Raw genomic sequence first — 15,295 nt, forward strand, 5'->3', positions numbered from 1 at the left:
TGGCCAGTCTGCCTGAAGCGATACGTCACTAGTTGTGTATCTTAAGGGAAACATCGTTACTCTTGCCAGCGGTTTCTTGACTTTGAAGATGTGATTATACTGGTGACGAGATATTGGTTACCCTAAGAGAGTCACAGTGTTTCGTGCCAGTTGCTCACCCAAATACACATTTTTTAGATACTGTTTCCAGTGTGCCTGAAGCGATACGCCATTAGTTGTGTATCTTAAGAGAAACATCGTTACTTTTGCCAGGGGTTTCTAGAAGTTGCTGATTTGATTCTGCTGGTGACGAGGCATTGGCTACCTCAAGAGAGTCATAGAGATTCCTGCCAGTTCTTCACCCAAATACACATTTTTTAGATACTCTTTCCAGTCTGCCTGATAGCTACGCCACTAGTTGTGTATCTTAAAAGTCATTGTAACTTTTGCCAGGGGTTTCTTGAAGTTGCTGATGTGATTTTGCTGGTGTCGAGGCATTGGCCACCCTATGAGTGTCATAGTGATTCCTGCTAGTTGCTCACCAAAATACACATTTTTTTGACACTTTGGCCAGTCTGCCTCAAGTGACACCGCACTAGCTGTGTATCTTATGAGAAGCTTCGTTACCTTTGCAAGCGGTTTCTTGAAGTTGGTGATGGGATTATGTTGGTGACGAGGCATTGGCTACCTTAAGAGAGTCATAGTGCTTCCTGCCAGTTGCTCACCCAAATACACATTTTGAGATACTGTGGCCAATCTGCCTGAAGCGATACGCCACTAGTTGTGTATCTTAAGAGAAACATCGTTACTCTTGCCAGCGGTTTCTTGACTTTGAAGATGTGATTATACTGGTGACGAGATATTGGCTTCCCTAAGAGAGTCACAGTGTTTCGTGCCAGTTGCTCATCCAAATACACATTTTTTAGATACTCTTTCCAGTCTGCCTGATAGCTACGCCACTAGTTGTGTATCTTAAGAGTCATTGTAACTTTTGCCAGGGGTTTCTTGAAGTTGCTGATGTGATTATGCTGGTGACGAGGCATTGGCTACCCCATGAGTGTCATAGTGATTCCTGCTAATTGCTCACCCAAATACACATTTTTTTTATACTTTGGCCAGTCTGCCTCAAGTGACACCCCACTAGCTGTGTATCTTATGAGAAGCTTCGTTACATTTGCAAGCGGTTTCTTGAAGTTGGTGATGGGATTATGTTGGTGACGAGGGATTGGCTACCTTAAGAGAGTCATAGTGCTTCCTGCCAGTTGCTCACCCAAATACACATTTTGAGATACTGTGGCCAATCTGCCTGAAGCGATACGCCACTAGTTGTGTATCTTAAGAGAAACATCGTTACTCTTGCCAGCGGTTTCTTGACTTTGAAGATGTGATTATACTGGTGACGAGATATTGGTTACCCTAAGAGAGTCACAGTGATTCGTGCCAGTTGCTCACCCAAATACACATTTTTTAGATACTGTTTCCAGTGTGCCTGAAGCGATACGCCACTAGTTGTGTATCTTAAGAGAAACATCGTTACTTTTGCCAGGGGTTTCTAGAAGTTGCTGATTTGATTCTGCTGGTGACGAGGCATTGGCTACCTCAAGAGAGTCATAGTGATTCCTGCCAGTTCTTCAGCCAAATACACATTTTTTAGATACTCTTTCCAGTCTGCCTGATAGCTACGCCACTAGTTGTGTATCTTAAGAGTCATTGTAACTTTTGCCAGGGGTTTCTTGAAGTTGCTGATGTGATTATGCTGGTGACGAGGCATTGGCTACCCTATGAGTATCATAGTGATTCCTGCTAGTTGCTCACCCAAATACACATTTTTTTGATACTTTGGCCAGTCTGCCTCAAGTGACACCCCACTAGCTGTGTATCTTATGAGAAGCTTCGTTACATTTGCAAGCGGTTTCTTGAAGTTGGTGATGGGATTATGTTGGTGACGAGGCATTGGCTACCTTAAGAGAGTCATAGTGCTTCCTGCCAGTTGCTCACCCAAATACACATTTTGAGATACTGTGGCCAGTCTGCCTGAAGCGATACGCCACTAGTTGTGTATCTTAAGAGAAACATCGTTACTCTTGCCAGCGGTTTCTTGACTTTGAAGATGTGATTATACTGGTGACGAGATATTGGTTACCCTAAGAGAGTCACAGTGTTTCGTGCCAGTTGCTCACCCAAATACACATTTTTTAGATACTGTTTCCAGTGTGCCTGAAGCGATACGCCACTAGTTGTGTATCTTAAGAGTCATTGTAACTTTTGCCAGGGGTTTCTTGAAGTTGCTGATGTGATTATGCTGGTGACGAGGCATTGGCTACCCCATGAGTGTCATAGTGATTTCTGCTAATTGCTCACCCAAATACACATTTTTTTTATACTTTGGCCAGTCTGCCTCAAGTGACACCCCACTAGCTGTGTATCTTATGAGAAGCTTCGTTACATTTGCAAGCGGTTTCTTGAAGTTGGTGATGGGATTATGTTGGTGACGAGGGATTGGCTACCTTAAGAGAGTCATAGTGCTTCCTGCCAGTTGCTCACCCAAATACACATTTTGAGATACTGTGGCCAATCTGCCTGAAGCGATACGCCACTAGTTGTGTATCTTAAGAGAAACATCGTTACTCTTGCCAGCGGTTTCTTGACTTTGAAGATGTGATTATACTGGTGACGAGATATTGGTTACCCTAAGAGAGTCACAGTGATTCGTGCCAGTTGCTCACCCGAATACACATTTTTTAGATACTGTTTCCAGTGTGCCTGAAGCGATACGCCACTAGTTGTGTATCTTAAGAGAAACATCGTTACTTTTGCCAGGGGTTTCTAGAAGTTGCTGATTTGATTCTGCTGGTGACGAGGCATTGGCTACCTCAAGAGAGTCATAGTGATTCCTGCCAGTTCTTCAGCCAAATACACATTTTTTAGATACTCTTTCCAGTCTGCCTGATAGCTACGCCACTAGTTGTGTATCTTAAGAGTCATTGTAACTTTTGCCAGGGGTTTCTTGAAGTTGCTGATGTGATTATGCTGGTGACGAGGCATTGGCTACCCTATGAGTGTCATAGTGATTCCTGCTAGTTGCTCACCCAAATACACATTTTTTTGATACTTTGGCCAGTCTGCCTCAAGTGACACCCCACTAGCTGTGTATCTTATGAGAAGCTTCGTTACATTTGCAAGCGGTTTCTTGAAGTTGGTGATGGGATTATGTTGGTGACGAGGCATTGGCTACATTAAGGGAGTCATAGTGCTTCCTGCCAGTTGCTCACCCAAATACACATTTTAAGATACTGTGGCCAGTCTGCCTGAAGCGATACGTCACTAGTTGTGTATCTTAAGAGAAACATCGTTACTCTTGCCAGCGGTTTCTTGACTTTGAAGATGTGATTATACTGGTGACGAGATATTGGTTACCCTAAGAGAGTCACAGTGTTTCGTGCCAGTTGCTCACCCAAATACACATTTTTTAGATACTGTTTCCAGTGTGCCTGAAGCGATACGCCATTAGTTGTGTATCTTAAGAGAAACATCGTTACTTTTGCCAGGGGTTTCTAGAAGTTGCTGATTTGATTCTGCTGGTGACGAGGCATTGGCTACCTCAAGAGAGTCATAGAGATTCCTGCCAGTTCTTCACCCAAATACACATTTTTTAGATATTCTTTCCAGTCTGCCTGATAGCTACGCCACTAGTTGTGTATCTTAAGAGTCATTGTAACTTTTGCCAGTGGTTTCTTGAAGTTGCTGATGTGATTATGCTGGTGACGAGGCATTGGCTACCCTATGAGTGTCATAGTGATTCCTGCTAGTTGCTCACCCAAATACACATTTTTTTGATACTTTGGCCAGTCTGCCTCAAGTGACACCCCACTAGCTGTGTATCTTATGAGAAGCTTCGTTACATTTGCAAGCGGTTTCTTGAAGTTGTTGATGGGATTATGTTGGTGACGAGGCATTGGCTACATTAAGAGAGTCATAGTGCTTCCTGCCAGTTGCTCACCCAAATACACATTTTGAGATACTGTGGCCAGTCTGCCTGAAGCGATACGCCACTAGTTGTGTATCTTAAGAGAAACATCGTTACTCTTGCCAGCGGTTTCTTGACTTTGAAGATGTGATTATACTGGTGACGAGATATTGGTTACCCTAGGAGAGTCACAGTGTTTCGTGCCAGTTGCTCACCCAAATACACATTTTTTAGATACTGTTTCCAGTGTGCCTGAAGCGATACGCCATTAGTTGTGTATCTTAAGAGAAACATCGTTACTTTTGCCAGGGGTTTCTAGAAGTTGCTGATTTGATTCTGCTGGTGACGAGGCATTGGCTACCTCAAGAGAGTCGTAGAGATTCCTGCCAGTTCTTCACCCAAATACACACTTTTTAGATACTCTTTCCAGTCTGCCTGATAGCTACGCCACTAGTTGTGTATCTTAAGAGTCATTGTAACTTTTGCCAGGGGTTTCTTGAAGTTGCTGATGTGATTTTGCAGGTGACGAGGCATTGGCTACCCTATGAGTGTCATAGTGATTCCTGCTAGTTGCTCACCCAAATACACATTTTTTTGACACTTTGGCCAGTCTGCCTCAAGTGACACCCCACTAGCGGTGTATCTTATGAGAAGCTTCGTTACCTTTCCAAGCGGTTTCTTGAAGTTGGTGATGGGATTATGTTGGTGACGAGGCATTGGCTACCTTAAGAGAGTCATAGTGCTTCCTGCCAGTTGCTCACCCAAATACACATTTTGAGATACTGTGGCCAGTCTGCCTGAAGCGATACGCCACTAGTTGTGTATCTTAAGAGAAACATCGTTACTCTTGCCAGCGGTTTCTTGACTTTGAAGATGTGATTAAACTGGTGACGAGATATTGGTTACCCTAAGAGAGTCACAGTGTTTCGTGCCAATTGCTCACTCAAATACACATTTTTTAGATACTGTTTCCAGTGTGCCTGAAGCGATACGCCACTAGTTGTGTATCTTAAGAGAAACATCGTTACTTTTGCCAGGGGTTTCCAGAAGTTGCTGATTTGATTCTGCTGGTGACGAGGCATTGGCTACCTCAAGAGAGTCATAGAGATTCCTGCCAGTTCTTCACCCAAATACACATTTTTTAGATACTCTATCCAGTCTGCCTGATAGCTACGCCACTAGTTGTGTATCTTAACAGTCATTGTAACTTTTGCCAGGGGTTTCTTGAAGTTGCTGATGTGATTATGCTGGTGACGAGGCATTGGCTACCCTATGAGTGTCATAGCGATTCCTGCTAATTGCTCACCCAAATACACATTTTTTTATACTTCGGCCAGTCTGCCTCAAGTGACACCCCACTAGCTGTGTATCTTATGAGGAGCTTCGTTACATTTGCAAGCGGTTTCTTGAAGTTGGTGATGGGATTATGTTGGTGACGAGGCATTGGCTACCTTAAGAGAGTCATAGTGCTTCCTGCCAGTTGCTCACCCAAATACACATTTTGAGATACTGTGGCCAATCTGCCTGAAGCGATACGCCACTAGTTGTGTATCTTAAGAGAAACATCGTTACTCTTGCCAGCGGTTTCTTGACTTTGAAGATGTGATTATACTGGTGACGAGATATTGGTTACCCTAAGAGAGTCACAGTGATTCGTGCCAGTTGCTCACCCAAATATACATTTTTTAGATACTGTTTCCAGTGTGCCTGAAGCGATACGCCATTAGTTGTGTATCTTAAGAGAAACATCGTTACTTTTGCCAGGGGTTTCTAGAAGTTGCTGATTTGATTCTGCTGGTGACGAGGCATTGGCTACCTCAAGAGAGTCATAGAGATTCCTGCCAGTTCTTCACCCAAATACACATTTTTTAGATATTCTTTCCAGTCTGCCTGATAGCTACGCCACTAGTTGTGTATCTTAAGAGTCATTGTAACTTTTGCCATCGGTTTCTTGAAGTTGCTGATGTGATTATGCTGGTGACGAGGCATTGGCTACCCTATGAGTGTCATAGTGATTCCTGCTAGTTGCTCACCCAAATACACATTTTTTTGATACTTTGGCCAGTCTGCCTCAAGTGACACCCCACTAGCTGTGTATCTTATGAGAAGCTTCGTTACATTTGCAAGCGGTTTCTTGAAGTTGGTGATGGGATTATGTTGGTGACGAGGCATTGGCTACATTAAGAGAGTCATAGTGCTTCCTGCCAGTTGCTCACCCAAATACACATTTTGAGATACTGTGGCCAGTCTGCCTGAAGCGATACGCCACTAGTTGTGTATCTTAAGAGAAACATCGTTACTCTTGCCAGCGGTTTCTTGACTTTGAAGCTGTGATTATACTGGTGACGAGATATTGGCTACCCTAAGAGAGTCACAGTGTTTCGTGCCAGTTGCTCACTCAAATACACATTTTTTAGATACTGTGTCCAGTGTGCCTGAAGCGATACGCCACTAGTTGTGTATCTTAAGAGAAACATCGTTACTCTTGCCAGCGGTTTCTTGACTTTGAAGATGTGATTATACTGGTGACGAGATATTGGTTACCCTAGGAGAGTCACAGTGTTTCGTGCCAGTTGCTCACCCAAATACACATTTTTTAGATACTGTTTCCAGTGTGCCTGAAGCGATACGCCATTAGTTGTGTATCTTAAGAGAAACATCGTTACTTTTGCCAGGGGTTTCTAGAAGTTGCTGATTTGATTCTGCTGGTGACGAGGCATTGGCTACCTCAAGAGAGTCGTAGAGATTCCTGCCAGTTCTTCACCCAAATACACACTTTTTAGATACTCTTTCCAGTCTGCCTGATAGCTACGCCACTAGTTGTGTATCTTAAGAGTCATTGTAACTTTTGCCAGGGGTTTCTTGAAGTTGCTGATGTGATTTTGCAGGTGACGAGGCATTGGCTACCCTATGAGTGTCATAGTGATTCCTGCTAGTTGCTCACCCAAATACACATTTTTTTGACACTTTGGCCAGTCTGCCTCAAGTGACACCCCACTAGCGGTGTATCTTATGAGAAGCTTCGTTACCTTTCCAAGCGGTTTCTTGAAGTTGGTGATGGGATTATGTTGGTGACGAGGCATTGGCTACCTTAAGAGAGTCATAGTGCTTCCTGCCAGTTGCTCACCCAAATACACATTTTGAGATACTGTGGCCAGTCTGCCTGAAGCGATACGCCACTAGTTGTGTATCTTAAGAGAAACATCGTTACTCTTGCCAGCGGTTTCTTGACTTTGAAGATGTGATTAAACTGGTGACGAGATATTGGTTACCCTAAGAGAGTCACAGTGTTTCGTGCCAATTGCTCACTCAAATACACATTTTTTAGATACTGTTTCCAGTGTGCCTGAAGCGATACGCCACTAGTTGTGTATCTTAAGAGAAACATCGTTACTTTTGCCAGGGGTTTCCAGAAGTTGCTGATTTGATTCTGCTGGTGACGAGGCATTGGCTACCTCAAGAGAGTCATAGAGATTCCTGCCAGTTCTTCACCCAAATACACATTTTTTAGATACTCTATCCAGTCTGCCTGATAGCTACGCCACTAGTTGTGTATCTTAACAGTCATTGTAACTTTTGCCAGGGGTTTCTTGAAGTTGCTGATGTGATTATGCTGGTGACGAGGCATTGGCTACCCTATGAGTGTCATAGCGATTCCTGCTAATTGCTCACCCAAATACACATTTTTTTATACTTCGGCCAGTCTGCCTCAAGTGACACCCCACTAGCTGTGTATCTTATGAGGAGCTTCGTTACATTTGCAAGCGGTTTCTTGAAGTTGGTGATGGGATTATGTTGGTGACGAGGCATTGGCTACCTTAAGAGAGTCATAGTGCTTCCTGCCAGTTGCTCACCCAAATACACATTTTGAGATACTGTGGCCAATCTGCCTGAAGCGATACGCCACTAGTTGTGTATCTTAAGAGAAACATCGTTACTCTTGCCAGCGGTTTCTTGACTTTGAAGATGTGATTATACTGGTGACGAGATATTGGTTACCCTAAGAGAGTCACAGTGATTCGTGCCAGTTGCTCACCCAAATATACATTTTTTAGATACTGTTTCCAGTGTGCCTGAAGCGATACGCCATTAGTTGTGTATCTTAAGAGAAACATCGTTACTTTTGCCAGGGGTTTCTAGAAGTTGCTGATTTGATTCTGCTGGTGACGAGGCATTGGCTACCTCAAGAGAGTCATAGAGATTCCTGCCAGTTCTTCACCCAAATACACATTTTTTAGATATTCTTTCCAGTCTGCCTGATAGCTACGCCACTAGTTGTGTATCTTAAGAGTCATTGTAACTTTTGCCAGGGGTTTCTTGAAGTTGCTGATGTGATTATGCTGGTGACGAGGCATTGGCTACCCTATGAGTGTCATAGTGATTCCTGGTAGTTGCTCACCCAAATACACATTTTTTTGATACTTTGGCCAGTCTGCCTCAAGTGACACCCCACTAGCTGTGTATCTTATGAGAAGCTTCGTTACATTTGCAAGCGGTTTCTTGAAGTTGGTGATGGGATTATGTTGGTGACGAGGCATTGGCTACATTAAGAGAGTCATAGTGCTTCCTGCCAGTTGCTCACCCAAATACACATTTTGAGATACTGTGGCCAGTCTGCCTGAAGCGATACGCCACTAGTTGTGTATTTTAAGAGAAACATCGTTACTCTTGCCAGCGGTTTCTTGACTTTGAAGATGTGATTATACTGGTGACGAGATATTGGTTACCCTAGGAGAGTCACAGTGTTTCGTGCCAGTTGCTCAATCAAATACACATTTTTTTGATACTGTTTCCAGTGTGCCTGAAGCGATGCGCCATTAGTTGTGTATCTTAAGAGAAACATCGTTACTTTTGCCAGGGGTTTCTAGAAGTTGCTGATTTGATTCTGCTGGTGACGAGGCATTGGCTACCTCAAGAGAGTCATAGAGATTCCTGCCAGTTCTTCAGCCAAATACACATTTTTTAGATACTCTTTCCAGTCTGCCTGATAGCTACGCCACTAGTTGTGTATCTTAAGAGTCATTGTAACTTTTGCCAGGGGTTTCTTGAAGTTGCTGATGTGATTTTGCTGGTGACGAGGCATTGGCTACCCTATAAGTGTCATAGTGATTCCTGCTAGTTGCTCACCCAAATACACATTTTTTTGATACTTTGGCCAGTCTGCCTCAAGTGACACCCCACTAGCTGTGTATCTTATGAGAAGCTTCGTTACCTTTGCAAGCGGTTTCTTGAAGTTGGTGATGGGATTATGTTGGTGACGAGGCATTGGCTACCTTAAGAGAGTCATAGTGCTTCCTGCCAGTTGCTCACCCAAATACACATTTTGAGATACTGTGGCCAGTCTGCCTGAAGCGATACGCCACTAGTTGTGTATCTTAAGAGAAACATCGTTACTCTTGCCAGCGGTTTCTTGACTTTGAAGCTGTGATTATACTGGTGACGAGATATTGGCTACCCTAAGAGAGTCACAGTGTTTCGTGCCAGTTGCTCACTCAAATACACATTTTTTAGATACTGTGTCCAGTGTGCCTGAAGCGATACGCCACTAGTTGTGTATCTTAAGAGAAACATCGTTACTTTTGCCAGGGGTTTCTAGAAGTTGCTGATTTGATTCTGCTGGTGACGAGGCATTGGCTACCTCAAGAGAGTCATAGAGATTCCTGCCAGTTCTTCACCCAAATACACATTTTTTAGATACTCTTTCCAGTCTGCCTGATAGCTACGCCACTAGTTGTGTATCTTAAGAGTCATTGTAACTTTTGCCAGGGGTTTCTTGAAGTTGCTGATGTGATTTTGCTGGTGACGAGGCATTGGCTACCCTATGAGTGTCATAGTGATTCCTGCTAGTTGCTCACCCAAATACACATTTTTTTGATACTTTGGCCAGTCTGCCTCAAGTGACACCCCACTAGCTGTGTATCTTATGAGAAGTGTCGTTACCTTTGCAAGCGGTTTCTTGAAGTTGGTGATGGGATTATGTTGGTGACGAGGCATTGGCTACATTAAGAGAGTCATAGTGCTTCCTGCCAGTTGCTCACCCAAATACACATTTTGAGATACTGTGGCCAGTCTGCCTGAAGCGATACGCCACTAGTTGTGTATCTTAAGAGAAACATCGTTACTCTTGCCAGCGGTTTCTTGACTTTGAAGCTGTGATTATACTGGTGACGAGATATTGGCTACCCTAAGAGAGTCACAGTGTTTCGTGCCAGTTGCTCACTCAAATACACATTTTTTAGATACTGTGTCCAGTGTGCCTGAAGCGATACGCCACTAGTTGTGTATCTTAAGAGAAACATCGTTACTTTTGCCAGGGGTTTCTAGAAGTTGCTGATTTGATTCTGCTGGTGACGAGGCATTGGCTACCTCAAGAGAGTCATAGAGATTCCTGCCAGTTCTTCACCCAAATACACATTTTTTAGATACTCTTTCCAGTCTGCCTGATAGCTACGCCACTAGTCGTGTATCTTAAGAGTCATTGTAACTTTTGCCAGGGGTTTCTTGAAGTTGCTGATGTGATTTTGCTGGTGACGAGGCATTGGCTACCCTATGAGTGTCATAGTGATTCCTGCTAGTTGCTCACCCAAATACACATTTTTTTGATACTTTGGCCAGTCTGCCTCAAGTGACACCCCACTAGCTGTGTATCTTATGAGAAGTGTCGTTACCTTTGCAAGCGGTTTCTTGAAGTTGGTGATGGGATTATGTTGGTGACGAGGCATTGGCTACATTAAGAGAGTCATAGTGCTTCCTGCCAGTTGCTCACCCAAATACACATTTTGAGATACTGTGGCCAGTCTGCCTGAAGCGATACGCCACTAGTTGTGTATCTTAAGAGAAACATCGTTACTCTTGCCAGCGGTTTCTTGACTTTGAAGATGTGATTATACTGGTGACGAGATATTGGTTACCCTAAGAGAGTCACAGTGTTTCGTGCCAGTTGCTCACCCAAATACACATTTTTTAGATACTGTTTCCAGTGTGCCTGAAGCGATACGCCATTAGTTGTGTATCTTAAGAGAAACATCGTTACTTTTGCCAGGGGTTTCTAGAAGTTGCTGATTTGATTCTGCTGGTGACGAGGCATTGGCTACCTCAAGAGAGTCATAGAGATTCCTGCCAGTTCTTCACCCAAAATACACATTTTTTAGATACTCTTTCCAGTCTGCCTGATAGCTACGCCACTAGTTGTGTATCTTAAGAGTCATTGTAACTTTTGCCAGGGGTTTCTTGAAGTTGCTGATGTGATTATGCTGGTGACGAGGCATTGGCTACCCTATGAGTGTCATAGTGATTCCTGCTAGTTGCTCACCCAAATACACATTTTTTTGATACTTTGGCCAGTCTGCCTCAAGTGACACCCCACTAGCTGTGTATCTTATGAGAAGCTTCGTTACATTTGCAAGTGGTTTCTTGAAGTTGGTGATGGGATTATGTTGGTGACGAGGCATTGGCTACATTAAGAGAGTCATAGTGCTTCCTGCCAGTTGCTCACCCAAATACACATTTTGAGATACTGTGGCCAGTCTGCCTGAAGCGATACGCCACTAGTTGTGTATTTTAAGAGAAACATCGTTACTCTTGCCAGCGGTTTCTTGACTTTGAAGATGTGATTATACTGGTGACGAGATATTGGTTACCCTAGGAGAGTCACAGTGTTTCGTGCCAGTTGCTCAATCAAATACACATTTTTTTGATACTGTTTCCAGTGTGCCTGAAGCGATGCGCCATTAGTTGTGTATCTTAAGAGAAACATCGTTACTTTTGCCAGGGGTTTCTAGAAGTTGCTGATTTGATTCTGCTGGTGACGAGGCATTGGCTACCTCAAGAGAGTCATAGAGATTCCTGCCAGTTCTTCAGCCAAATACACATTTTTTAGATACTCTTTCCAGTCTGCCTGATAGCTACGCCACTAGTTGTGTATCTTAAGAGTCATTGTAACTTTTGCCAGGGGTTTCTTGAAGTTGCTGATGTGATTTTGCTGGTGACGAGGCATTGGCTACCCTATAAGTGTCATAGTGATTCCTGCTAGTTGCTCACCCAAATACACATTTTTTTGATACTTTGGCCAGTCTGCCTCAAGTGACACCCCACTAGCTGTGTATCTTATGAGAAGCTTCGTTACCTTTGCAAGCGGTTTCTTGAAGTTGGTGATGGGATTATGTTGGTGACGAGGCATTGGCTACCTTAAGAGAGTCATAGTGCTTCCTGCCAGTTGCTCACCCAAATACACATTTTGAGATACTGTGGCCAGTCTGCCTGAAGCGATACGCCACTAGTTGTGTATCTTAAGAGAAACATCGTTACTCTTGCCAGCGGTTTCTTGACTTTGAAGCTGTGATTATACTGGTGACGAGATATTGGCTACCCTAAGAGAGTCACAGTGTTTCGTGCCAGTTGCTCACTCAAATACACATTTTTTAGATACTGTGTCCAGTGTGCCTGAAGCGATACGCCACTAGTTGTGTATCTTAAGAGAAACATCGTTACTCTTGCCAGCGGTTTCTTGACTTTGAAGATGTGATTATACTGGTGACGAGATATTGGTTACCCTAGGAGAGTCACAGTGTTTCGTGCCAGTTGCTCACCCAAATACACATTTTTTAGATACTGTTTCCAGTGTGCCTGAAGCGATACGCCATTAGTTGTGTATCTTAAGAGAAACATCGTTACTTTTGCCAGGGGTTTCTAGAAGTTGCTGATTTGATTCTGCTGGTGACGAGGCATTGGCTACCTCAAGAGAGTCGTAGAGATTCCTGCCAGTTCTTCACCCAAATACACACTTTTTAGATACTCTTTCCAGTCTGCCTGATAGCTACGCCACTAGTTGTGTATCTTAAGAGTCATTGTAACTTTTGCCAGGGGTTTCTTGAAGTTGCTGATGTGATTTTGCAGGTGACGAGGCATTGGCTACCCTATGAGTGTCATAGTGATTCCTGCTAGTTGCTCACCCAAATACACATTTTTTTGACACTTTGGCCAGTCTGCCTCAAGTGACACCCCACTAGCGGTGTATCTTATGAGAAGCTTCGTTACCTTTCCAAGCGGTTTCTTGAAGTTGGTGATGGGATTATGTTGGTGACGAGGCATTGGCTACCTTAAGAGAGTCATAGTGCTTCCTGCCAGTTGCTCACCCAAATACACATTTTGAGATACTGTGGCCAGTCTGCCTGAAGCGATACGCCACTAGTTGTGTATCTTAAGAGAAACATCGTTACTCTTGCCAGCGGTTTCTTGACTTTGAAGATGTGATTAAACTGGTGACGAGATATTGGTTACCCTAAGAGAGTCACAGTGTTTCGTGCCAATTGCTCACTCAAATACACATTTTTTAGATACTGTTTCCAGTGTGCCTGAAGCGATACGCCACTAGTTGTGTATCTTAAGAGAAACATCGTTACTTTTGCCAGGGGTTTCCAGAAGTTGCTGATTTGATTCTGCTGGTGACGAGGCATTGGCTACCTCAAGAGAGTCATAGAGATTCCTGCCAGTTCTTCACCCAAATACACATTTTTTAGATACTCTATCCAGTCTGCCTGATAGCTACGCCACTAGTTGTGTATCTTAACAGTCATTGTAACTTTTGCCAGGGGTTTCTTGAAGTTGCTGATGTGATTATGCTGGTGACGAGGCATTGGCTACCCTATGAGTGTCATAGCGATTCCTGCTAATTGCTCACCCAAATACACATTTTTTTATACTTCGGCCAGTCTGCCTCAAGTGACACCCCACTAGCTGTGTATCTTATGAGGAGCTTCGTTACATTTGCAAGCGGTTTCTTGAAATTGGTGATGGGATTATGTTGGTGACGAGGCATTGGCTACCTTAAGAGAGTCATAGTGCTTCCTGCCAGTTGCTCACCCAAATACACATTTTGAGATACTGTGGCCAGTCTGCCTGAAGCGATACGCCACTAGTTGTGTATCTTAAGAGAAACATCGTTACTCTTGCCAGCGGTTTCTTGACTTTGAAGATGTGATTATACTGGTGACGAGATATTGGTTACCCTAAGAGAGTCACAGTGATTCGTGCCAGTTGCTCACCCAAATATACATTTTTTAGATACTGTTTCCAGTGTGCCTGAAGCGATACGCCATTAGTTGTGTATCTTAAGAGAAACATCGTTACTTTTGCCAGGGGTTTCTAGAAGTTGCTGATTTGATTCTGCTGGTGACGAGGCATTGGCTACCTCAAGAGAGTCATAGAGATTCCTGCCAGTTCTTCACCCAAATACACATTTTTTAGATATTCTTTCCAGTCTGCCTGATAGCTACGCCACTAGTTGTGTATCTTAAGAGTCATTGTAACTTTTGCCAGGGGTTTCTTGAAGTTGCTGATGTGATTATGCTGGTGACGAGGCATTGGCTACCCTATGAGTGTCATAGTGATTCCTGGTAGTTGCTCACCCAAATACACATTTTTTTGATACTTTGGCCAGTCTGCCTCAAGTGACACCCCACTAGCTGTGTATCTTATGAGAAGCTTCGTTACATTTGCAAGCGGTTTCTTGAAGTTGGTGATGGGATTATGTTGGTGACGAGGCATTGGCTACATTAAGAGAGTCATAGTGCTTCCTGCCAGTTGCTCACCCAAATACACATTTTGAGATACTGTGGCCAGTCTGCCTGAAGCGATACGCCACTAGTTGTGTATTTTAAGAGAAACATCGTTACTCTTGCCAGCGGTTTCTTGACTTTGAAGATGTGATTATACTGGTGACGAGATATTGGTTACCCTAGGAGAGTCACAGTGTTTCGTGCCAGTTGCTCAATCAAATACACATTTTTTTGATACTGTTTCCAGTGTGCCTGAAGCGATGCGCCATTAGTTGTGTATCTTAAGAGAAACATCGTTACTTTTGCCAGGGGTTTCTAGAAGTTGCTGATTTGATTCTGCTGGTGACGAGGCATTGGCTACCTCAAGAGAGTCATAGAGATTCCTGCCAGTTCTTCAGCCAAATACACATTTTTTAGATACTCTTTCCAGTCTGCCTGATAGCTACGCCACTAGTTGTGTATCTTAAGAGTCATTGTAACTTTTGCCAGGGGTTTCTTGAAGTTGCTGATGTGATTTTGCTGGTGACGAGGCATTGGCTACCCTATAAGTGTCATAGTGATTCCTGCTAGTTGCTCACCCAAATACACATTTTTTTGATACTTTGGCCAGTCTGCCTCAAGTGACACCCCACTAGCTGTGTATCTTATGAGAAGCTTCGTTACCTTTGCAAGCGGTTTCTTGAAGTTGGTGATGGGATTATGTTGGTGACGAGGCATTGGCTACCTTAAGAGAGTCATAGTGCTTCCTGCCAGTTGCTCACCCAAATACACATTTTGAGATACTGTGGCCAGT

This window comes from Schistocerca nitens, chromosome 3 (genome assembly GCF_023898315.1).
Source record: "Schistocerca nitens isolate TAMUIC-IGC-003100 chromosome 3, iqSchNite1.1, whole genome shotgun sequence".
Classification (NCBI taxonomy): domain Eukaryota; kingdom Metazoa; phylum Arthropoda; class Insecta; order Orthoptera; family Acrididae; genus Schistocerca; species Schistocerca nitens.